The sequence below is a fragment of the Amblyomma americanum genome, chromosome 1 (assembly GCF_052857255.1).
Source record: "Amblyomma americanum isolate KBUSLIRL-KWMA chromosome 1, ASM5285725v1, whole genome shotgun sequence".
Lineage (NCBI taxonomy): Eukaryota > Metazoa > Arthropoda > Arachnida > Ixodida > Ixodidae > Amblyomma > Amblyomma americanum.
This window is the reverse complement of record NC_135497.1, coordinates 88,438,270-88,463,700: the sequence shown is the minus strand read 5'-3', so window position 1 is coordinate 88,463,700 and position 25,431 is coordinate 88,438,270. Positions and strand designations below refer to the sequence as shown.

Genomic DNA, 25,431 nt, shown 5'->3' with positions numbered 1-25,431 from the left:
TTCGCCTCTACCTTCATGAGTTAGGGGTAAATGGCAAGCCTTGTAAGGTGCTCAGGGACAGTGCGGCTACGATGGATGTAGTGGACCCATCCTATGTTACGTCTTAGAATTTCACGGGAGAAGTAACGTGGATTAAACAGGTTTTTGGAGGAACACAGTGTTTGCTTACCTATGGCAAGGGTTGAGATTTCAGGCCCGTTTGGAAAAACTGATGACGGAGGCAGCCGTCTCGAAAACAGTTCCGCTGGAATATCCTTATCTGTTCTGAAACCGGTCTGACCGACTGTTGCGTGAGCGAGGACAGATCTTTGGAGATGGAAAAGTACAGGCACTAACGCGCTCTAAAACCCGCCAGCTCGCCGCTCAGTTAACACAGGACCCGGGACAGGGAGAGGCGGAAATCGGAGCAGAACCTGAAATAATGGAGCCAAATCTAGTGGCTGAACAAGAGGTCGAGGTTGTCCCTAGATCAGGCGACATCAACGCAGCTGCGGGGCCAAGGGAACCGCAGGAAATAGAGCCCACCGGAGCATCAGTATTTGCCCCCACTTCGCGCAGTTTTTCGCGGCTTTTGGAAATAGACAGAGAGAGGTTGAAGGCAGAGCAAAAGAACGACCCTAGTTGGAGGCGCCTGCACGCTACCGTGGAAGAGGACGTAGCGAGGCGTAACATCACGATATTCGAAAAAGGCGGACTGCTGTACAGGCACGACAGAGATCGCAAAGGCAAGACGTTTGATCAGCTAGCAATTCCGGAAAAATACCGGGCTCTTTCTGAGCTTGTGTCATGGGAACAGCTGGTCGGTACACGTGGGGATTAACAAAACGAAAGAGCGACTTTTAATGGAGTGCTACTGGCCAGGGTGCTTCAATGGCGTTGAGCGGTACGTGAAGTCGTGTGACGCATGTCAACGAGTCGGGAAACCAGGAGACAAATGAAAAGCTCCCCTGAAATTGGTTCCCCTGATCACCGAGCCTTTTCGGCGGTTAGTGATCGACACGGTAGGGCCCCTACCGCAGTCGAAATCAGGATACAAGTATCTCCTTACCATGCTGTGTCCAGCAACAAATTCTCTGAAGCAGTCCCCCTCAAAGAACTTAGTTATTCAGACATAGTGGACGCTTTGCTCAGCACCTTTGCACGAATCGGTTTTTCCGCGGAGATTCAGGCGGATAAGCGAACCGTGTTCACCAGCTCCTTAACAACCACCTTTTTCGAAGAGGTGCGATATCAAGCTAATATACAGACCGGTATATCATCCCCAGTCGAACAGTGTCGAGAAAATGCACTCCGTGCTCAAAAGGGTTCTGCGCGCGTTGTGCTATGAACGGAAAAAAAGACAGGGATAGCTGTTTACCGGCAACGCTGTTCGCGCTGAGAACAGTTCCCCATGAAGCGATCGGATTCACCCCTTAAGCGACAAGATTTTCCAGTGCGTGCTTTTTGATAAAAAATAGACCACACAGAAACTTACTTGACTGACTCGAACGAAAAGAGGAAAATGCCTGCGCTGGGGACGCTGGAACGCTCGTCCTTGTATGATGGTTGTTCATTTGGGCAATGGCAGTCATCTTTATTGTTGTGTAGGTACTGTTTTGCGCGTTTTTCACTAAGGGGAAACTTTAAAGCTCATCTTCTCTCCCACATATAAGTGTGATGCTGTCTGTGCGATGCAAGCGGCTACAGATTGAGACATCGATAATATATAATATGCGAGCCCGCTAGAATTTCTCACCACTGATGACAACGGCTTCGCATTCATCCTGCTTCTGTCGCACCCCCGAACAGCGTAAGGGATGCATCTTCAAGAGACAAGGGCAGCTTGACAGCGGCAAAAGAACCGACGTCTTTCTTTACGAGATGGCAGCTGAACTCCAACTCCAGCAATCTGGACGTTATCCTCGCACACCTGAGACAAGGGCGCTTCCATATAAGTCAGCAGTATTCAGTTTCTTATTTTATGTACGGCCCCTTCTTTGGTCCCTCATCTCATATCAGTGCGGACATCTCTGGCCACCAGTGGCAGATGAGCAGACAGACAGACAGAAAAACTTTGTTGAGCAAGTGAGTTTTAGACCCAGCTGGGTCCCTGGGCCACTGCGCTGTCCCGCACTGCATCAAGTAGGTCATGCCGGGACATGACGTCGGCAGCCCGAGTCACCGCAGCAAGCTGCGATGTCGGGTCTGCAGACATAAGCAGGACCTCCCAGTCCTCCCAGCTCGAGATGGCGTGCTGTCCCCGCGGGGGAGGGTCAGCAGGGCAGCTGAAAAGGATATGGGAGAGTGTGGCGTGGGGGTCACCGCATAGGGAGCATGCAGGGGATGTGCAGCAATAGTGGGATAAAAGCTGAGGGGATGACAGAGAGCGGGTCTGGAGGCGTCTGAAGAGGATCTGTTGGGAGTGCGTAAGAGAGGGGTGGGGAGGAGGGTAAGTCCGACGGTCCAAACGGGGTATTTGCGTGAGCTCCGCAAAGGTGTGCGCCCCCTCCCTCGAGAATCCTGGATCGAGACTGTCCTGAGCCCGGCAAATCAGACCTCAGGCCAATTTAACGGCAGCCTCGTTTCCAGGGTTCCCAGAGTGAGCCGGCACCCACTGAAGCTCTACCCTGCGCGGTAAATTTTGGGTAGGAGTGTTCAACAATTGCCAGGCAGGGGCGTGAATCCTGCCCCTGGCAAAGTTGGACAGAGCCGTTTTGGAGTCGCTGAAGATGTATTGGGCGCCCGAATGTGCAAGGGCTAGGACGATGGCGGTCTCCTCTGCCTCCTCAGGCGTAGAGCCCGAGGGAAGACGGTGAGTTAGGGGGTGAGGTAGGGTTGGATTGTAGGCAACTGCTGCAGCTTCATGCGCTGTACATGCGGCGTCTACCCAAACGGCATCGTGGGCTTGCCCATAATACTTATGGAGGGCATTAGCGCGAGCTACGCGGCGAGGGATGTGATATTTGGGATGGACGTTTCGAGGAAGGGGTTTCACAACGAGAGGTGCATGGATGTGTCGAGGGATGGGTATAAGGGTTGACTGGTTAGCGGGTATGTTGATGCGAAGGGAGGAGAGTATATGGCGGCCAGTGGCGCTCGTGGCAAGTCTAAGGTACTGTGTCTGAAGGTGCGCGTCAACTAGTTCCTGAATGGTGTTATGCATGCCTAGTGCAAGAAGTTTGGCAGTGCTAGTGCTACGAGGTAGGTTTAGGGCTGCCTTAGTCGCAAGGCGGATCATTGCGTTCGCGCGTTCGGTTTCCGTGCGGTTCAATTTGAGATATGGGGTAGCGTATAGAATGCGGCTAAGCGTAAATGCGTGCACTACTTTCATGTTGTCCGCTTCGTCTAAACCCTTGTTAAGGGAGGACACTTGGCGTAGAAGGTGCAACACGGATTGCGTGGAGGCCTTGAGCCTTTTAAGGGTATGTTCATTTCGTCCAGAATCCTGCAAGAGGAGGCCAAGGATGCGGAGGGCGGGTGTGATGGGGATAGGGGATCCTTTTAAATTGATTTGGATGGGCGAGTTAGCGCTAGATTTTGGCCTAATTAGGAAGAACGCGGACTTAGATGGGGAACACTCAAGCTCGATGGATGACGCGTGAGAGTAGATGGTGTCTGCTGCTAACTGAAGAGTTTCCTCAATTTCCCCGTCAGAGCCATGAGTGGGCCATGTGGTAATATCATCAGAGTACAGGGTATGCTTTAGGTGTGGGATTAGAGCCAGTTTGTGAGCTAGGGGGATGAGAGCAACGTTAAAGAAAAGGGGAGAAAGGACCGCCCCTTGAGGGGTTCCGAGCTCTCCGAGTGTATAAGGGGATGTGGTAATCTGATCTATGTGCAGGGAGGCAGTGCGGCCCGAGAGAAACGCGCGAGCGTAATTGTAGGTTTTAGGGCCTACCTGTAGAGCCTGCAGTTCCCGTAAGATGGCATCGTGTCGAATTCTGTCAAATGCCTTGGTGAGGTCAACTGCCAGGATTGCTTTAGTGTGGTGGGGGATAGTATCACCAAGCACGTCATGCGTAATTTGAAGTAGGGCGTCCTGCGCAGATAGATGCGAACGAAAGCCGAGCATACTGTGGGGGAAAAGGTGGTTGTCTTCCATGTACGTTGTTAGCCGAGCAAGAATTATGTGCTCGAAGACCTTGCCTAGACAGGATGTAAGAGAAATGGGGCGGATGTTGTCTAGGGTGATAGGCTTGTGGGGTTTTGAATGACAGATGAAAACCTCGTTCCTCGCGCCCAGGTTTACAGTTTTTGACAGATGAAAACTGTCAACCTGGGCACGAGGAACGAGGTTGCCCTGGCAGAGTTGCCCGCATTGTTTGAACAGTCAGCCTATGGCTGAAAAATCTGGGTGTTTGCATAGCTCACGCGCACTTGGACGACTGTAGCCGATTGCTGTAGCAGCGAAACAGTTTACTCATTGAGCTGCCAGCTTGCTTTCAGTAGACTGTAGAATGTACAAATTTCCGTCTGTGACTGCTCTTAATAAAGTTCCATCTATTTTGAACTGAACTATTCGGGCCTCCAAGTGTCATATCGGGTGTTTTCTAGCACACGTATACTGAGCTGTACGTCTGCGCCACGACTTTACGTGTTGCTCAAGATGTTGGCACTCATATCGGTTATTGGACATGTGCGCCAGGAATACAATTGAAGAGAGGGAAATTGATTTTAACCGGTATCATGCACAGACAAGGTAACCAGGGGTACGTTGGGGTAAGAGTGGATGCCAAGGGAGGGGAACGTACAGCTGGTGTCGGCAAAGAACCAGGGGGTGAAGGGAGGGGTGTGGCGTAAGGGATCGACAATGCATGCTTGGAAAATACGGTCAAGTGTCAGTCAAATGGTCAATGTTCTGCACGACTATACGTTTCCACGCGTTGTCCGCTTAATAAGTTATGCAAAGTGAAAGCTACATCTGTTTGAGGAAATTAAATCTGTTTGGAGAGGATGGAAGCAGTTGGCGCGGGACAGCTGAGACAGACAGAAAAATTATTTCTGCAAGGAGGTCAGAAGGAGAGGAACTTATTCAGCTACGGGTGTAATATCTGACATTTTTTGCTGCAAAAGCAGCTCATTATCAGTCGTTGTCGGGTCACCTGAGAGCATGCCAGGATGAGCGTTGCAGTGCCCAATTGCTCACTCATGAAAAGGACCAGCGTAACACAGTGAACATTTCCGCGCTTGGGCGAGAGGTCTCAAGCATTTTTTGGAAGCGTATGACAGCTGTGTGCCCACGCCACGGACCTACCCTTTATTATTTACTGATTTTTTTCAACATGATAGCCCCGGTAACGTTTTCACTCGGGCCACGCACCATTAATAGGCAGCTGCAGCAGGGAATGTTTTACATTTCGCAACAGTGGGAAATGACTGACACTTGTCAATAAAGAACAAACTGACACATACCGGGTGTTTCAGGTAAGGTCCCCACTAATTTTTAGAGTTTTTGAGGTAAACCGAACCGCTTTGCGGTATGGCAATACCAGAGGTGGCGGACTAAATTTTAATGCCTGATTTAATAGGCTCCTGATTGAAATTAGTGACTTGTAGCCGGCTTTATTTTACTAGTTTAAGATGATTCGCCTGTTTTTTTACGTCCGCCAACACTAGTGTTGCTATATATGCCGCAGAAATCTTCTCTATCTCAAAAATCCTTTTTTTAATTACTAGTGGGCTTCTCAGAAACACCTGATATTATGAGGATTGCAAACACAGTCCCGGTGCATTCAGGAAAAATGTTGCAGGTACTTGTATCACAACCTAAGATGAACAAAGACAAGGGGAAGGTTAAAGGACGCATTAAAATTCCTTTGGGCACACAGGTAGTGAAATGGAAGAAAAAAATGCGAAATAAAAAAAATAACTTAATGATGCATTTCCAAATACCGGTTATTCCACAGGTAGACGCAGGTTGTTTTTTTTGTACGTGGGGAATCTTCACTCTAAGCCTGCCATCCACACCTGTTCCGTAACACGGTATGTTGTAAGGTACATCCAAACGTTCAGGAGAAGGTCTGGTGGGTGGTGGAAAGATTATTAAAGAAATGATGTGTGTGTTTGCAGTTGGATTTATATCAGCATATCCAAGTATCTTAATATAAAAATAAGAGGCTGTGGATGTTCCTATTGATTTGAACAGGCCACGAGTGACTATTATGAAGAAAGTTACTGATAATGTGAACAATCATTTTTTGCGATTTTAATACATTCCTAAATATTATGGTTCCCTAGACCAATGGTCAGTACACGAGTTTCGAAAGAAAGCAATTATACAGGGTATTTTTTTTTCTTTTAACTGCTTTCAGTTTTTAAAAAGACGATGATAGTATCGCGAATACCGCCTTCACTGAACGTGTATTTGGCTCGGCGGACACAAGATAAGAACATAGCAGACAGAGTTGTTTATGCGTAAGCATTGTATGGCTATGTTCGCGGTTTCGTGTCATCACGAGCTTGTCGTCGAACCAATTGAGATATAATAAGCAGAACTGTTGCATTAGATAGACCATAAAAAAATCTCGCAGGGAAAGTCATGCGGCGCATGTGGGGTACTTAGTTAAATAATTAGAGCCAAAAATGTCCAAAAAATGGGCGGGGCCGGAGCAAGAGTGGCACCAAATTTGAAAACACCGGAAGAGGGCGGAGCTAAAGTGTGGCGCCAAATTTCAAAACTCAAAATGGGCAATGACGGAACTTAATTAATTTGGGGGGAAAGGGGCAAAGAGGGGTGAGGAGGCGTCACTACTTACGCATTCCTCCAATGCGGGTGGCGCAGTGGTCTCATAATTTTTAATTAATTAACCGAATGTCATTATATTTTTTAGTACTTCACTTAATGCCGCGTATTGCAATCACAAGTTTGCAGACTGTAACGATTCGAGGCTAATGCAAACTGCAGCAGCACGTGTCTAATTGCAACAGGTATTGAGATATTCGCGATTGAAACTTCAGCCTTTTCGAATCCGATTCGGAAACTCGACGTCCAGAGTGCGGCGCAAATCCCAGCCACAATACTGCGGAAGGGACTGACGTAATGGCGATGACACACGTCTGTGGTAGAGTACCTACACGACACCGAGGCTATAGCTGTAGGTGCCGCAGAGAGGTGTTAGAGACCCGTGCATTGTCACGGCTGCCGTGGGCAGCACGCGCTCTTCTTTCGTCTTTGCCATTGAGCTTTGCGGCGCGTTTTCTGGCGTCATCGGCCTCGAATAAGTAGCACAGGGACAACGCGCAAATTTTCCCTTTCCGCTCTGAGTTAGCCAAGAATGGAACGGTGTTGACGCTATTGGCTGGCGATTCAGTATTTTTCATTGCAAAGTGCACTTCACTGCGCTGCTGCCAGCTGTCGATCCTGAACACAGGACGCGCAAAACTGCAATGTCGACTGCGTTGTAACTGTCCGGAAGCTCCAACCGCGATACTCGGTGGCTGAGGGGAGGCTTAAAAAAATGGCAATGCTCGGCTTGCCTCAAAACTCTGCGCCTCCGAGAATACTGGCCGCGCGGTTCCGTCACACGTATTGTTCGCCAAAGTGCACAAACAGTTCCGGACCAGTGTGCTTCATTCAAGAAAGGCAGAGGGAGTTATCCTGAATGAAGAATTCGAGATAAATGTTCTCGCCTACGTTCGTGCATACCCTGAAGCGAGCGTCCGACAAATCGTCGAGGTTGTTGGATCATTCTCGTCTTCAATTTCAAGAGTGCTCAGGAAGCATAATTTTCATCCTTACCACTTATCTCTGCATCAGGATCTCAGTGAAAACGATTATAATAAGCGGTATGAATTCGGCAACTGGGCGTTGATCGAAAGTGATGAAGACTCTGACTTCTTTAGGGAAGTTCTGTGGACGTACGAGGCTCACATCTGCTGTAATGGGGAAGTTATTATCTACAGTGCCCACTGCCGGTCTGATCAGAGCCAGCACTGGCTCCGAGAACACAACCACCAAGTCCGGCGCGGTCAGGGAATGTCTGGTGTGGCATTTACTCAGATCGAGTAGTGAGGCCGTACACACTAGAAGAAGCCCTAACAGTGAACTCAGACATCCATGGCGTGCATTGTAAGTGGTGCTGTTGACGATTTAATGTCTGCCGTCCCCTTAAGCCAAGTTCACGGCTCGTGGTTTCAGCACGAAGGGGCGCCTACGCATTCCATCGTCGCGTGCAAGGGGCTGAGCAACTTCACCGGTCAGTGGATAGGGCGCGGTGGACCCACTTCTGGCCACTGAGGTCACCCGACCGATCTCCAGGGGATTTCTTTCTTTGGGGTTACGTCAAGAACAAAGTCTACGCAACTGAACCTGAAGACGTGGCAGACTTCAAAGAATCACCACGACATGAGCGAATGTAGCCCTGAAGGTTGTGAAACGAGTGCTGAAATCCATGAAGGAGAGATTCATGGCATGCGTACGTGGCGGTAGAAGGCAAGCACTTTGTGCATTAGTTGTTAACATAACTTAGTCACCAAGATACGACCGGGCAGCAGTCGTTAGTTGACTTCCTTTGCAATTATTTTTGGTGAAAAAGAGTAACTCGCTAGCCAAGAGCGTCCACACCGTTCCATTCTTGGCTGAGCCAAAGCGGAAAGCGAAAATCTGCGCGTTGTCGCCGTGCTGCTTATTCGAGGCCGCTGACGGTAGAAAGCGTGCCGCAAAGCTCAATGCCAGTTGCCAAAGAAGAGCGCCTGCTGCCCACGGCAGCCGTCACAATGCACATATATGGAACACCTGTCTGCAGCACCCACAGCTAGCCTCGGTGTCATGCCAAATACGTATACAGTGAAGGCGGCATTCATGATACTATCAGCGCCTTCTTAAAAATCCGTAAGCGGTTAGAAAAAAGTGCCCTTTATATTTGCTTGTTTATCAGTCTCAATATTGCGCTTATATGCGCTAAACAGCCACACAGACTGTCAGAAATTAAAAAATGATTTTTCTTACTTTTCGAATGAATTTGAGCAGGAATGTGTCGCACAATTTGTGCGCAGTTCCCTGGGTATAGGTATACTATATTATGCTCCGCACAGAAAGACACTGCACACTATAGACAACATATAACCGTCATTTATGCCGTAACGACAAAATACACAGAATAGAACTGAAACTGAAACCTGGCCACAGAGCATGCATACTAGGAACCGATTGCGTGCACCTAAGATACCGAAACCATTATCTCAACAGGTGGACAAGGATGGGCGGTCTGACGTGGAGAGCCGCTGCCCGGCTTCTGTTATGCTGATCGTAATGCTGATTGCGCTGTGTAGCATGTGACGAATGCGCATGGCAGTGCATCGCGCTGATGTTGATGTCCGCACTATTCGCCTGTATTTTCTCGAGATTATGTTTCACTTTATGAAAGCTTGCAAGGAAGGAAATTCAGCGCGAAGTCCCTCTCAGGTTTACAGCCAAACCTTCCCCTTAAAAATACCTTACTTTCTCAGCCTGGGCAGTCAAGGCTAGCCTTTTTAATATGTCATATCAGTTGCACGGTGGATGTTAATATGTCACGGCACCTAATTTTGTTCACTTGTATATTTGCCCAATCAGCTAATGCCTCAGCGCTTTACACCTCCTGCTATAAGGATACCAAGTGAAAAGCAAAGAATAGCATATAATGAAAAATGCAAATTAGTGGCGTCGTTCCTCTGTTTTTTTGAAGGTGTCTTCAACGTGATCAACAGGGCTCTTTAAGCGAGAGGAGCTGACAAGACAACGTGAAAAAGCCAGATGGACTGCCAGCAGAAAAAGGCATACAAAACGAAGATCATGAAAGAAGAGAGAGTGTCTATAAAACTTTAGAACCCTACGTGTCAGGAAATATTTATAGGAACAAGGAATTAGGTAGCCGTGCTGTAGAGATACCGTCTTTGAAAAAGTTACCAATCTGCATTGTTTGCTTCTCACTCGTTTAGTGGAGGCCTTACGGCTTCCCTAAAAATCAAAACGTCTTCAAAGGTGAGGAGAAGGGTCCGCCTTGCCTTACAGAGATTTAGACCTTGGGGGTGGCACAAGGGCTCCACTGTAAGACTGAGGGGAAAACCATATAGCCGGGTTGCCTTTGGAAAAAATGTGGCACCTATCCTGCCTGCTGCGTCCGTATGCCAAGGATCACAAAAAGGGCATTAACACCATGCCGGAGTATGGTGGATGACGACACAGTGAAAAAGCGCAGTCCTGTCATGACTGTATGCCCACCCTTTGGCAATGGGCGTCAGTGCTCAGGCGCCGAAATTTTGCGGTGGTGCTAAAAAAAATGTGGCTAGTAACTGCACCAGAATAAAAGTTCAAAGTAGTCAGAAAGTAGCCAGGGAGCCCAACTTAAATTTTCGTCCCCTGACGGAGTCGTAAAGTAGCCACCAAAGTCAACCCTGCTTTTGTTCAAGACCGGAAGTTGGAGAGCTATGTGAGGAGGAGGCGCCGTAGGATTATTGATAGAAAACGTTATGGACGGGCTTTACCCGGAGGGTGGGAGAGCTGTTGCTTGTGCGGCACAATTTCTCTCTGCTTCCACGGAACCGCCGGCGAAGGTGAATGATGTGATGGGATCTGGTGCCCCCTTTCTGCAGTACCCTCGCCTCTCACTCATCGGGACGGGGTAGAAAATTTCGCGGCCGCGCGACATCATAAACCGTCCCCTCCCCACTCACGACTCAGGACGCGACCAAAACCGTTTTTTCAGAGGGCGAGAACTGCTCCGGCGTTCCGGCATAGTGCATCACGAATCCCTCAGATACCGGCGCGGACGGTGATCTGTCGTGGGTGCTCGCCACCGCAGAAATCGATGACAGTCTTCAGCGACTCGAGACGGGGCTGCTAATGAAGTTGAAAATAGTTTCGTTCCGCCTCGCATGCGGCCCAAAGTTGTTAGCGCTGTTTTTCCAGCCCACGTCACGGGCATCCAAGGTGTGTTCCCTAATTATGAGTTGGACACTGCTCCTTTTCGAGCAATTGGGTCTGCTGCAGAGCCAGTGCATTGTGAGAGCGGATTGAGCAACTCTATGAGAGCTCAATTCTATTGTTGTCGTCTCCATTAGGAAATGCAGTTAAGACCGTTGCGTCATAGTTTTGCCCATCACAATGCTATTAGAAAAACAATTACCCGTTGTTTTCACCCTACCATGAATTTTAAGGTAGATTGTGCATGTAGTTTATTTGCTCGTACTCAGCATGTACGCACTTAGTTATATGTAAATGACAGCTGCTCAATTTTAGCTGAATGTTCGATTCAGCGACACTATTTTATATTTATTTTTTAAATGGTGCAGAATGCTGTTAACGTGGGCCCGTAAGATATTTTGACAGACAATATCACTTTTCGACTCAAAGCACTTTTGCTAGTGACACGGAAAATGTCAAATAAAAGAAACATCCAGATATGTTCTTTTTTCTTCTTTCATGGGCCCATTACTCCGATCAGCAATCTTGAACTGAAGCGCGACAAACGCTCACATCCCACAGCAGATAAGACAAGGCACGTAACAAAAATTGGCAACGCGTACTCTTGCGTCCTAATGCGCGAAGCTCCTCGAAAGCTGCCATCCTCTGCGAGCGTGTGCAGTGTGCGTGACGTAGGTGGTGCAACACACGGCGTCTCCATTCCCTCCACTTCTGGTCGTCGTGCACAGCCGCCCTTTTAGCTCACCACGTCTGCTGCACGCCGTTCAGGGCCCGCGCGGACGACACGTTTCCATCCCAACGCAAGAGCAACAGTCCAGCGGATCGCCTGCCTCCATGTCGAGCGACGGGAGAAAAATTGCGCACACTTTCGCGCCGTCGTGCTATTTATGCCAACCTATCCCACACCGCATCGTGCTTGCCATGCGGCACACGCGCGACAGCCACCGTAAAAGAATAAAAGAAATGAAATGAAATAAAATAAAAAAAAACGAAACGCAGGCCAGAGAAGGCGCGCGTTGCATCCCCTGCCGTATCTTCGCCATAGCGGTGCACAATTTATATTGCACATTTTTCGTTTATGGGGGTTTTTGGAACAGCGCTTCCCTTCTGCAGCCTGCGTGCTTTTTGAAGTCATCTAGAAAAGTAAGCGCTACGCTCTTTTCTAGAACTGTGTCGATTGGTTGATTTGTCTAAATCACACTTTTGCTCTACCATATCTATAGCTTGTAAGTTTCTCGTGCTTTATCGTGAGTTTATTTGCGATTGTGATTTAAATGCGCACGCTGAAGAGTATGTATTGAACTAAATTTATAATTTCCTAAATGCTATCGCTTTCGGGTTGTACTTTTTGTGGTGACGTACGTTGCTGATAATCCTCTTCAACCGTGGTTAATCCCCTTGCACGTGAAAGCCCCCGTGGTGTGAGGTTAGCGAGGGCAAGACCTTTTTCACACGCTGCGATTTTCGGGTACCGACGCTGCGATTATTGTCGCAAGCAAAATAAATAAACAAGTAAATAAATAAACAAAGAGCGGGAACTACCGCAAAAGGCGTCATTGCAGGCGACGCAGACGATGAGCACCGTGCATGGTCTTGTCTAAACGAGCCCCTGTGTCGCTCTAAAGGGGTTGAATAAAACTTCCCATGAAGTTTTAATCGACCGTGGACCTTCTAGTGCATAAAATACCTGAGTGCGCTGCAGATATATCTGGCGACGGCAAGATATGCTTTTCACAGCATAAAAATAGTTATAAACAGGTCCCATTCGGCATATTGGCAGCCTAACAATAAAGTTGTAAGTTGACGCTTGTGTGTGTTTGTGCTCTCCTGCTGTCCTGTCGCTTGATCTGCGCCATTATTCCGTTAACCATACGTGCAATCTGCTGCAAGAAATGACGTTTTAGCGTACTATACAAATTTGCGCACTTTTATATGTTTTTCCAGAAAAAACTCCTCTCACACGGTGTAACATGGCACTAGTCATTGTCATAGGGTGATTTTTGGTAAGTACCACACTACATCCTGAAGATATGGGTCTGTTGACCATAAAACAGCCTTGGCGAAAAAAATTGAAATTTTGTTTTGAGGAAAGAAAGTGGCGCGGGAATTGTCTCACATATGTCGGTAGGCACCGCGGAACCGGGCCGTAAGGAACGGGACAAAGGAGGGGGTGAAAGAAGAAAGGAAGGAAGAAGTAGGTCCTGTTCATCGCTGCCCCGACGGCTCTGCTCTGCTGGGAACGATCGGCTGTTTCGGGTGGCTGATTGTGGCATTTTCTCTCTGCGTCTTTGCGCGGTAAGGCAGTAAGCCCGGGCTATGTCCACCCAGTCTCCCGGCCAGGGGAGTTCCCCCTGGTCGGCTTCTCTGTCCACTGATCTCCTACCGTTGGAAGCTTTTTTTGCGCAGTGGTGTCGGCAGTATCCCTGTCGCGCTGGTGCCTAAGGATGGTGGTGCTATCAGGATGAACAACTCTGGTGCTGTTCGGGCTGCTCTCCAGTCAGCGACTTCTCATTATGAGTCAATCTCAGAGGTTCGCCAGTTTGGACGCGGTGGGATTCTGTGCAGATCGCCAGACCTCGCCTGTGTCACAGATTTACTAAACTCCGCATCCTTTGCCTCCCTTCGGGTAAGTTCTTTCATCCCTTCTCATCTGGCGTGCACGAAAGGTATTGTACGAGGTGTCGACTCTTCCCTGTCTCCGGCAGAGACTCTTGAGCTTCTGTCGGCTGCAGGTGTTGTTGCTGTGCACCGCTGTAGCCGGGATGTAAACAACGTGCGGATGCCCACTGAATCAGTGATTGCTACCTTTGCCGGCACTTCCTGCCCCTCTGAAATCAAGGCATGGCCTCTAATTTTTCGCGTAGACCCATTATCATCTCGGCCTCTGCAGTGTAACAACTGCGGTTGCAAATCCAACTTGAGGCGTTGCGACTGCGGGGATGGTCATTCAACGAGCACCTGCACTGAGAAGAATGAGAAGTGTTGCCTTTGCGGTGGTGCGCACTCTGCAAACTACTCAAATTGTCCCTCTCGAGCTCAGGAAATTCAAATTCTGGAAATAATTGACAGGAAACGCTGTTCGTGCCGTGACGCTATTTCAGAGGTCAAAGAACGTGCCCACGGTTATGCCGGTGTGACCGCTCGGCAAGGTGTAATGTTACACTCAACGCTGTCCCAGGCAATTGCGGCTGCTGTGGAGGCTTCGATGTCTAAAATGGTAGAAAAGATTGTCGCAAGTGTGTCGGAGTGCTTTACAAATGTTCTAGCGACTCAGATTACACATGCCGTGCAGGCTAGTTTGGCACCTCTTTCGACAGCAATTCCCTCTCCTCTTATCCGGTCTCAAATTCCAGTAGCATCACAACCCCAGGAACAAACTTCTGTCACTTCCGCTGTACCTACCTCGGGTACTTCGAGGGATGTTGATATAATGTATGATTCCGAGACGGTGGAGCCTGATGCGCGGCTTCTTAAGCGCAGTGGGTCCCCCATGTCTCATTCGTTGTCTTCTCAGGGCACCCAGCTCAAATCAAAGAAGAAGCAGCTTGGCACTAAACCCAAGGAGACCATTTTGGAGCAGGCAGTTGCTGCTGCTAGACTTTCGCAACCATATCGTCGTTGCGAGTTCTGCAGTTGAACTGTCGCTCTATTCTTTCCGCTTCCACAGATTTACACTGCCTTTCTACTCAGCTTAATCCGGATGTCATAATTCTGCAAGAAACGTGGCTTTCAACCGACAAACATTTTCATATCAAAAATTACCGGTCATTTCGCCTAGACCGCCAGTCAAGAGGCGGGGGTTTACTTACTTTAGTCTCTTCAAAATTTTGCCACTGGGCTGTGGTATCTTTTCAACAAATGTCTCCTGACTGTGAGATTTTGGCAATAGACTTTGTACTTCCTGGGTGCTCTTCATTTTCGATAGCAAATTGTTATTTCCCCAATGGAGTCCAGGATGTTAGACCTCTGGATTTTTTACTCGTAAACTGTAAAAACCCAGTTATCGTGGCTGGGGACTTCAATTCTCACCATGTGTCTTGGGGATTTAGGACTAATTCATGCGGCAAGAACCTTTGGGACTGGGTTTCTGATCACAACCTGATGTGCTTAAATTCAGGATCGGCCACTTATCTTCGCTCACACACTCAATCTGTTTTAGATCTCACGTTCATTAGTCCTGGAATTGGCGTAACGAATTGGTCGACAGTTGATAGCGGCACTTCAAGTGATCATATCCCTATTCATTTTGATATCATATGTCGTGTTACTCCGGCGTCTTCTCAGCTGCGGTCACATGTAAATTATGACAGATTTCAGACGGCGTTGCGCTCTGCCCTTGCTCCAGTGTCTTACATCGCCGAGGTCCACCAGTCAGCAAGCATATGTCTGGCTATTGAGGAAAGCCGTAAAAAGTCGAAGTTCCTGGTGAGGCCAACAAAAGGGAATTCTTCTAACTGGTGGAATGCGGACTGTACAAGAGATTACAGGCGGAGGAAGGCAGCATGGAAAAAGCTTCTTCATAACCAATGTCCGAATAACTGGAATGATTATAAATTTATTGCAGCCACCTTTAAACGCACAGTTTCTCGCGCAAAGGAAAAATATGACTCAGAACACTTCGATTATCTTTCAAAGGCGGGCAACCGACGTGCACTATTCGGTTTTCTACGGTCTAGGAAACAGCTCATGTCCTCTCATAATTTTCAGTCATTAGTTTTGTCACCTGTAGAAGCTATCCACGCGGTTGAATTAATAGCCACAGGCCTGCAAAAGCGGTTCTCGCCTTTACTACCTATGCGACCATTGTTGTTTGCACCAGTCGTACCAAATGATAATGCCTCACAAGTAAATCTATCAGAGCTTTCACAAGTTGTCCAGAGATTGCCAGCTGCTGCTCCTGGCCCTGATGGAGTTACCACAAAGATGCTCAAGATTCTATTTGAAGAGTCTCCCAACTCCTTATTGCACCTAATAAACTACTCTCTCAAACACGCTTGGATACCTTCTGAGTGGAAGCTGTCCAAGGTGATCCCTTTACTTAAAAATCAGGGTGGAGGCTATGAATTGGATAATATTAGGCCAATTTCTTTAACATCAAACGTGGTAAAGTTGATAGAAATGTTGTTACTAATTCGGGTGTCAGCCATTGTGGACCGCAAAAATATACTCAGCCCGTGCCAACTCGGTTTCCGGCCACGGTGTTCGATATGGAATGTACATGCTGATCTTGAGAGCAGAATTCTCCTTGCTCGTCGTCAACGCCTGGTCGCGGCTTTGGTTACGTTAGATGTCGCCAAAGCTTACGACAGTGTAGAACACTCCATCCTGATACATAGGCTACAGTCTCTTCAATTTCCAGATTATATAGTTGCATGGATATCTGCATTTCTTCATAACAGGGAATTCTTTTGCGTCCAGAATGGTGTTCATTCAGAGAGGTATAGACAAACGCGAGGTGTACCGCAAGGAGCTGTTCTTTCCCCTGTGCTCTTTAATATTCTGTTAAACTCAATTCCTCTCCACCGCCATGTACGCACTTACGTCTATGCGGACGACATTGCGTTTTTTGCTGCTGCGCCAGATATACATTCTCTGTATGGTCTGTTGCAGTCATATTTGAATACACTTGAGCACTGGTTGAGCGCATTACACCTGAAGTTAAATGTTGGCAAGTGCGCCACTCTTGTTTTCCCTCTATTCACTCCTGTAGTGGTCTCTCTCACTTGCCAGTTAAAAATAATACCGCAGGTTCAATCCCTAAAATACCTAGGGGTCATTTATGACAACAAACTCATTTGGCGACCTCAAATTGACCATGTCGCGGCGAAAGGGGCTCGTGCCGTGGGCATGTTACGGAGATTATGTCATCACCGGTACGGCATGCGCAGAGATGCGCTATTAATGATCTACATAATGTATGTCAGGCCAATTTTAGAATTTGGATCAGTGTTGTTTTCAGGGTCGGCTACATATAAACTTCGCCCTCTCGTCCTTTTAGAGAGGGAAGCACTTCGCATGTGCCTCAGTCTTCCAAAATTTGTGGCTATCAATGTGCTGTACCTTGAAGCACGCATTCCGTCTCTCTTATCACGACTTCAATTTTTAACTGTGCAAACTTACCTCAGGATCTATGAATCCCATTTCCACCGTTCCCAAAGCATTTCCTATTCTCAGCCGACCTCCTTTTTTGGTGTCCCCTGGTCTCGTTTCAATTCCCCTCAGGTAGTGTTTGTGCAAAGATTACTTCAGCCTTTAGATGTAAACATTTATGATATCCTTCCTGCGCTTCGGAATGGGCCCACTATCCACATTGTTTTCTACGACATATTCCCAAAAAATGCAAAACTTTTGCCACCGAGTATTCTAAATGGTCTTCTAGAAGATCATCTGAGGACCCTACCTACAGATATAGCAATAGCCACTGATGCATCGCAATGCAATGAAAAAGCAGGTGTGGGAATATTTTGCTCGCATTTAGACTGGTCCTTTGCTCTGCGCCTTCCAGATTTCACCCCTATTTTTCAAGCAGAGTTTCTAGCAGTTGTACTTGCTCTACGCAAGCTAGACCCCTCTATTACAGCAGTTGCAGTAATTACTGATTCTTTATCTTTGTGTTCGTCCCTCGTTGCACAGGTTGACGGTCCCATTTTATCAACTTTCTTATCCCTACTTCCTCCGCATTTGAGCCTTGTTCATTTAGTATGGGTTCCCGGCCACAGCAGTGTGACAGTAAATGAGATTGCTGATAATCTCGCAAAGGCTTCCCTCAGCGGCCCCGTGTTGCCAATCATCCCGGCTACAGCCTATATTACAGCATCTAGATTTCGGCGACGTGCGTTTTTAAGCACGCTAGACACATCACTTTTAACATCGGCGGATTATGAGCACCTTAAATATTATTGGAACAGGAAAATTTGTTGCTCTCGGCAGCTTGAAGTATCACTGACGAGGCTGCGCTGCCGCATCCCCCCTCTAAATTTCTATTTACACAAGTCGGGTTTGGCGCTCTCTCCCCTTTGTGCATTTTGCCGTGAGCCAGAATCTATTGAACATTTTTGGCTGTATTGTCGCCGATTCAACTCACTGAGAAAAAGGTTGCTGGAGGAGCCCTTGCAGCATCTTGGCCTTAGTTTGAGCAGCTCGCTCTAGCTATCATTTGGTGCCACCACATTTGGGTTCAGCCACAGTTCTGTTTGTACCGCTGTTCAAAATTTCCTGATAGAATCTCACCGACTGCATTGCTAAGTGTTCCAACCTTTTCTTTTCTATCAATTATTACATTTTGACTAAATCATTAATATTTAATCCCTCTCTTTATTATTATTCTTAAAATTTTAAAATCAAAACACTCATTCTTTTTCTGTTCATGACGAAAAATTCACCGGTGTTGCTCTCCCACGTGCTTTTCCTTTTTGTTAAATGCGTTCAGGTGAATAGCCACCCGATTCTTGGCCGATCCCCCAGTGTGGGTATGGGCCATCTTTTGATAGGCTAACAACAACAACAACGACTCCGGTATAATTGCGATCACCTGGAGATGTTTAATGTGCACTGACATCACACAGCACACGGGCGGCGCCTTTTGCGTTTCACCTCAACCGTAAAAGTGTTTTGGTTGTCATAACTCATTCAGAGCAGAAACCTGCTCAAACTGAGACCAGAAGCAATTACCCCATATTAGCAGACATTTTGGGACAACTCTGCGTACACTCTACGCCTAGCCCAGTAAAGACGAGCGACACTAGAACCAGCAACGAACATGTTCTGCATGAACATCATGCTACGCAACGCGCATAATTGCGCCAGTTTCAAATTTATTTTTCTCCGTTTTTACTTTTCAATCTTTGTTTGCGCTCATGCAGCTTTTTTTATCCTGTCGAGCTCCACAAATTTATTGTGACTTTAATGCGAATAGTAACGCAGTTATCACACCACGCGACATCAATCTGCGATCGACTAGACACACCTCTAAGCATAGGGGCCGCGTCCCGTTCGGAAGAAAGGCGCGGGAGGCCGTTGCAGAAGCAGTCGTCGTCTTCGCTTTGGCAGACGTAGTTGCTGCGATGCGTGTGCTCGGGGATAATAATATTAATAATTTGTTTTCGGTGAAAGGAAATGGCGCAGTATCTGTCTCATATATCGTTGGACACCTGAACCGCGACGTAGGGGAAGGGGTAAAGGAGGGAGTGAAAGAGAAAGGAAGAAAGAGGTGCCGAAGTGGAGGGCTCCAGAATAATTTCGACCACCTGGGGATCTTTAACGTGCACTGTCATCGCACAGCACACGGGCGCCTTAGCGTTTTGCCTCCATAAAAACGCAGCCGCCGCGGTCGGGTTCGACTGCGTTTTTATGGAGGCAAAACGCTAAGGCGCCCGTGTGCTGTGCGATGTCAGTGCACGCTAAAGATCCCCAGGTGGTAGAAATTATTCCGGGGATTCTTAGATCTCCTTTTTACCGCGGGAACTCCACTACACGCTGCTCGCATTAGGCCCAGCTTTCTGGGACATCAACTACCTGCGCCATCTGTAGTGGCGGCGACTGGGCGCGTAACTGAATGGGTTGGGGTACAAAAAAATAGTAAAACGTGAATAAAAGCACCTACAAAAATACTTCCGGGATTTGTATAATATGCACTTAGCTGAGGAATGTGCCGAAGTTTCAGTTCTGCGCTATTAATACACGAGCTTCCCAGCGCGTTTGAATATTATACGATGCTGCCTACGGGAGGGGGCCAAATTTTTCCGTTTTTCCAGACTTTGAAATTTTATAGCGCCGTGCGGGATCATATACAGGAACACTACAGGTATCTTGGGGTGTGGATAAATAACAGAGGATGAAAATATGTAATCAGTAAAGCTAGCAGGAATGGTTCCTAGCCTGACTTTCGGTTATGCGGTTCTGTGCATGAGACCATCCCGATGTTGGAAATTAAACAATATTATTCGATGCTCTCACATATGTCTCACATATCTCGGTGGACACAGAACCGCGCCATAAGGGAATGGAGAGAGGAGGGAGTGAAGCAACAATGGAGGAAAGAGGTGCTAGAGTGGAGGGCTCGGTAATAAGTTCGACCACCTGCGTATCTTAAACGTGCACTGACAACGCACAGCACACGGGCACCTTTAGCGTTTCGCCTCCATCGAAACGTGGCTGCCGCGGTCGGACAACGCGGTCACCACGTGTTTCCGTTTGCTAGCCGCAACAGACAAGCCCAATGTTGCCCATGCCCAACATATCTATCTATACGCGGGGTACAAAGCGGGGTACTGAGAGAGAGAGATGTGTGCTGCACGCAATAGCGCTGACAAGGTTATGGTACGCACACAGCACTCCAGCAATGGCCACAGCATTCATTGCGGGACCAACCTCTCGCGATGAAACATTGACACCTGCTGGTCTAGCATGGTGGGCGCGCTGCCTATTCAGCGTGCGGAACACAAAATTGAAACTTGGTTTTTCAGGAAAGGAAATGGCGTAGTAAGTCTCACATATCTCGGTGGACACCCGAAGGGAAGGGATAAAGGAGGAACTGAGAGAAGAAAGGAAGAAAGAGGTGCCGCAGTGGGGGGGGGGCTTGGGAATAAGCTCGACCACCCGGGGATCTTTATGTGCACTGACATCGCAAAGCACACGGGCACCTTTAGCGTTTCGCTTCCGTCGATACGTGGCTGCCGCGGTCGGGTTCGAACCCGGGAACTGAGAGAGAGAGAGATGTAGGCTGCATGAATTAGCGCTGACAAGGTTGTGGCTGTCATGCGGCACTCCAGCAACAGGGCGCAGCGTTCATTGAGGGGCCAACCTCTCGCGATCAACCATTTAGCGCCACCTACTGGTATGGCAGGGTAGGCGCGCTATTCAGTGCGCGGAATGCAAAATTGAAAATTGGTTTTTGAGGAAAAGCTCATATGTATCGCTGGACACCCGAGCCACACCGTAAGGAAAGGAAAATGAAACGAAAATAGGTTTTAAGGAAAGTAAATGACGCCTGTCTCAGATATCTCGGTGTACACCCGAACCGCGCTGTATGGGAATGATGATGTAACTTTAATTGCCTCCGTCAAGGAATCAGAGGGCGGTGGTCTTGATTCTTGACCACCGTCATCTTCCTCCCCTTTCAGCAGGCTGTCAGCGGTGTCCAGGGCCAGACGGATGAATCTCTAACGCGACAGCGTTAAGGAGCTCGTGTAGCGGAAAAGCCGGTGTCGTCGGCGGCCGTGAGCGAAAAATCCTCCTCCTCGCACTCCTCCTCCGCCTCCTCCTCCTCGCGGTGTACCCCACTGCCCCAACAGATAGTGCGCGACGACATCGCCTCCCGCTCGTCTTGTTCGGGCGCAGTGGGGCCGTGCGGGCACGCAGGAATCACGCGGTGAGCGGTGAGCGGCGAACAACGCAGCGCACATCCAAAGCGCGTTCACTACGAAGCTTGCGGCTTGCTGCCCGTTCGTTCGGCGCGGAAGGTATGCTGGCGTTCGTAGCATCGGGTTTGTCGAGAACGATGTGCCGATGAACTACGACTGCAAATTGAGTCCCGCACGTTTCGGCAAGGCGCCTGGCAGCGCTTCTACGTGGTTTGCCGCTCCGCGCGCCCTTTTAACCGTACGTAGCAGAGCGATTTGTCTAACGGGCAAGGCGTCGCGCCAAACGGGCGATGGCGTTCCGTGGACTCCCTAAACTAAATTATGGTAAGGAAGCCTGCACAAGTCTCAGGGCAGTAAGAGACTTCCAGCTTCACATTTTGGTTGCGGCTTTTCTTTAATGCAGCCAGGCGTAAAATATGCGAGGAAGGAGCTGTGTGCATACCTTACATGGCCAGGGTTGGCTTTGCGGGGAAGCAACCATTGGGTATTGGCTGAGTGGGGCGTGTAAGCTTCTTAGTTGGGCTTGTATGAGCAGATACATTATTCCCCTGGTGAGTAATTTCTGCGTGAAGACTGACACGAATAGGCGTAAAAATGTGACAGGCGCGTTTGTTTGAGTCTTGAGTTGTCTGAAATTAATGCTGATAAATAAGCATTTACGTCTGTAGCGAAAGCACAGTACACAGCCTCACCATCTGCTGGCACCAAACAGCAAACTGTAGAACGAGGCAATACTGCCGAATTCTCGAAGCTGTTTGCACACACGGGTTGAGACTGAATTGCGCCCGCTATGAGCATTCACGTTAACCCAGCATATCAAAGGCGCCAGAGATTTTCCCACCATTGTGACGGGCGAAACGTTTTCCCTGGTTAGTTCCAGCTGCAGTTACCATCTCAGTGACAGCAAATTGCAAAGACGTTACTACACAATGGCTCTTAGGCGTGTTACTCCTGCGATGTCGGCGGGATACATCGAAAACACAGTTCTGCATACACGGCCGAAATGAGCGTGCTGTTCATAATGGAGGACAAGCATAATTTCGGGTTAAGTGAGGTGTGCGGACACCAACGGAAAGAAATGCAAGAGAAAAGCAGCGAAAAACTATTTTACTAATACGGTAGAAAGAAAAGCCGTGAAGCATTGAGAAGGTGCCAAATATTCGCTCCGAAGCGGCCAGTTCAGCACCTTACGTTCAGACCCGTCTCACGAAGATTTTCAGTACATAATGCTGAGCAGAAAAAACTTCACGAAAAAAAATGATCTCCGCGCGTGTCGGGCCTGGCACGCATTACAGCGGGCGCCCTCGGTGTCCTCGCTCGTAAGCAGCCTGTCCACCGTGCTCCAGGACAGCGTTTGGCGAACAAGGCCGGCTCACCCGAGGAAACGTTCGTCTAAGACCGCTGCGTGACGTCCGGTGCGACGCCCATGGCAGCAGGCGGTGCCCGAGAGGCGTTGGTACGTGTTCACTGCCATAAAGATTCCGTCCAGTTGTTCCCAGAAGCAGGCAGGCGGCGGCTGTTGATGCTGCCCACCGCGTGCCCCTCGGAAGGCAAGGTACCACTGTGCAGACGCCCGTGAAGGCAGCACCACCAGCGCCATCGACCCTTAGTCGAAGGAGAGCCTGATGTCTGAGGCGAGGCTGACCGTCTCGTCGTTGTTGTCGCCGCAGTTGTGGCCGAGGCACGCGCGGTGTTCGGTCGCGCGGCGACGCCTGGCGCACTTGAACTCACTGATTTTGCAGAGGGCACACACGGGTTCGTAGGTCGTGACGATGGCGTCGCGTTCGTCAATACGCGAGGCGGCCGTACGTTCCTGAGTGGTCCGCGGGATGTTAAGGACACTGGCCTTGCTAATCAGTTGTTCAGGCAACGAGATGCAGACCCACCCCGCTGGCTCCTTCGACAGCAGCCTGGCGTCGGCGCAGTTCCAGTTGTTCGGGAACTGGGGGGACCCCGAGACGGCCACGATGCGGTGTTGGTTCGATGAATTCCCGATGAACCCGCCCGGGAGGCCTGACTCGTGAGGCTCGACTCCTTAATCAGAGGGTGAGGGCGCGAGGCGATGGCTGGTCCGGGACCCGCGGTCTGCAGCTTGACGGTGCGCGGCAGGCCGTCGCCATGACATGCCGTGACCGAGAGCACGTAGACCGCCGATGACGCTCGAGGTAGACATCCGGTGACCAGGGCTGCCACCAGCAAAAGAGCACGGCGATTCAGATTTGATCTTTGGCCTGCCGAAGGTCACCCGTCGTCAACAGACCAGATATACCGTCCGCCTGAACCTGTTCGCGTGGCGTCTTCTTCTCACGTGGCGGCTTCGCCTCGAGAGAAGATGCTGGCGCTGCTCGTTCTGCCACCGTTTGCGCCGCCGTTTTAAAGGGTTTTTGCTTGTTTAAAACTCACTTCTCTGCTAGTTTCGGCTGATAGAACTTATTTTGTGAGGGCATATTCTTATTGAAGCGTTCAGGCGCTTTGCTTTGCCTTGCGTTGAGCGTCGGGACAAAATAAGCGACGAAATATCGTGTTGTAGCTTGAAATAAAGAGGAAGTTTCTCGTCTTCACGAGATTGTTCACCTTATTTTACTTCATTCTCGTTGTTTCCGTTCACTCCTTTGCTTTTTCTTTCTTTGCTGCTTCATTCTTTATCTTCTGCCTATTCTCTTTCCCTCTGCCCACTAACCGCATTTTATAGGCCGTCTGCATCATAAACATCTCAGTTCTGAATTTAGGATCACTAGTTTTTTTGGTGTACTCTTTGGCTAACTCTGGTTTTTAGTTGGCACTACACACCTAGCGCACAAGCCAGTAACTGTAAGTAGCATAAAGTCGTCACTCGGAATCCCAATTTTTTTATCTGGAAAAAGCGCCTGGAGCGTCAGATGGAGAGCCGCGTGTGTACAATTGCGGAGCTGTGCTGAAAGCGTCCTGATAAGCTCCAGCACCAACGAGTAGCAGTCCCGTGGAAGCACGCCAAGAAACTGGGGAGATCAATGGAAGCTACTGTGCTTGGCCGGGGCAGGAAGTCGGGAAATCGGCCGCACTGCTTCGAGCCTCAGAGCTTCTGCTTTGTACTGGCGCAAGCCTCATTTTGTGTCATAAGCAGCCGACTTGTAATCTTAAAAAAAAAAGGCTGAGTTAGCTGGACAATGCTACAGAACCGGTGACGTCCGCGAACTGCTTGTAAACCGAATATTTAGGCTGCCTATAGTCTGTCGTGACTTCTTGATTACACGGCAATTGAAGGGTCAAGTTCATGCTCACTATTCAGAACAGGAAAACAGTAAGCATTTCATTCCTGTTGCGCAGTCTCCGGGAGCAAAATTTTTAAGCTGTGAGAAAAAAAAACACCATTGAAAGATGTGGCGTCTTTCATGAAGGAATCTTCAGAACATAAGTCGACCACTTTCCATAAAATCTGGAACATATGGAAGGCCACGCGTGTTATTTTCTTGGCCAAGAATGTAATGTACATAACAGCGCGGATTTTAACTCCTGGAGAGAGAACGAGCACCACAAAATTGTGTAGAACGTGAAACAACGTGAACCTGCACGTCGCTGTCCGCACTTCAGTCAGACAGTGTTTCCGCGGTTCATCACGTCGGTGGGTGCAGGTTTGGAATGTGTCTCTGTGACAAACTTGCGAGACATAAGATAAAAAAAATTGAGTGTGGTTTAGCATTGCTAAGCACGAAATATTGTGCGAAAGCATGTTTTTGCAGGTGGACACCACCGCCATCTGTTGCTGCGTAGGCCCAGGCGCGCCATCCAACTCGGAGCCGACTTAGTCCTTCCGGGCTTGTCCCGCTGGTTTTAAAAATTTAACCATGTTAATCGCTCGTCTAAATCTACTGAGTCTAACTTTTGCATCGTCATTGCAAATTTACCCAAGGAACGCCAGCGGGCTATTGGTCAAGTGCCGTGTTTTTGCAACTATGTTGTGAACGCCAATGTTTTTTGCCCCACTGCCGCGTTCCTGCCAATGCATGCGGCGCACATCTCTCTGTCATTACCGCCGCGTAGCTCAAAGCGCGAATGACAGACAGACAGACAGACAGACGGACGGACGGACGGACGGACGGACGGACGGACGGACGGACGGACGGACGGACGGACGGACGGACGGACAGACAGACAGACAGACAGACAGACAGACAGACAGACAGACAGACAGACAGACAGACAGACAGA

General features: G+C 48.9%; 1 protein-coding gene and 1 long non-coding RNA gene across 3 annotated transcripts in view; both read right to left on the bottom strand.

The window, feature by feature from the left end:
• The window catches only part of LOC144113186 (protein regulator of cytokinesis 1-like), a 347,115-nt gene that overhangs the window by 153,068 nt on the left and 168,616 nt on the right, over positions 1-25,431 (bottom strand). The gene's annotated exons all lie outside the window — the stretch shown is intronic.
• Positions 2,072-11,717, bottom strand: LOC144116064 (uncharacterized). The gene is made up of 2 exons (XR_013311711.1): positions 11,485-11,717; positions 2,072-2,264 (listed from the first exon to the last, which is right to left on the bottom strand). It is a non-coding gene; the product is annotated as an uncharacterized LOC144116064 (long non-coding RNA).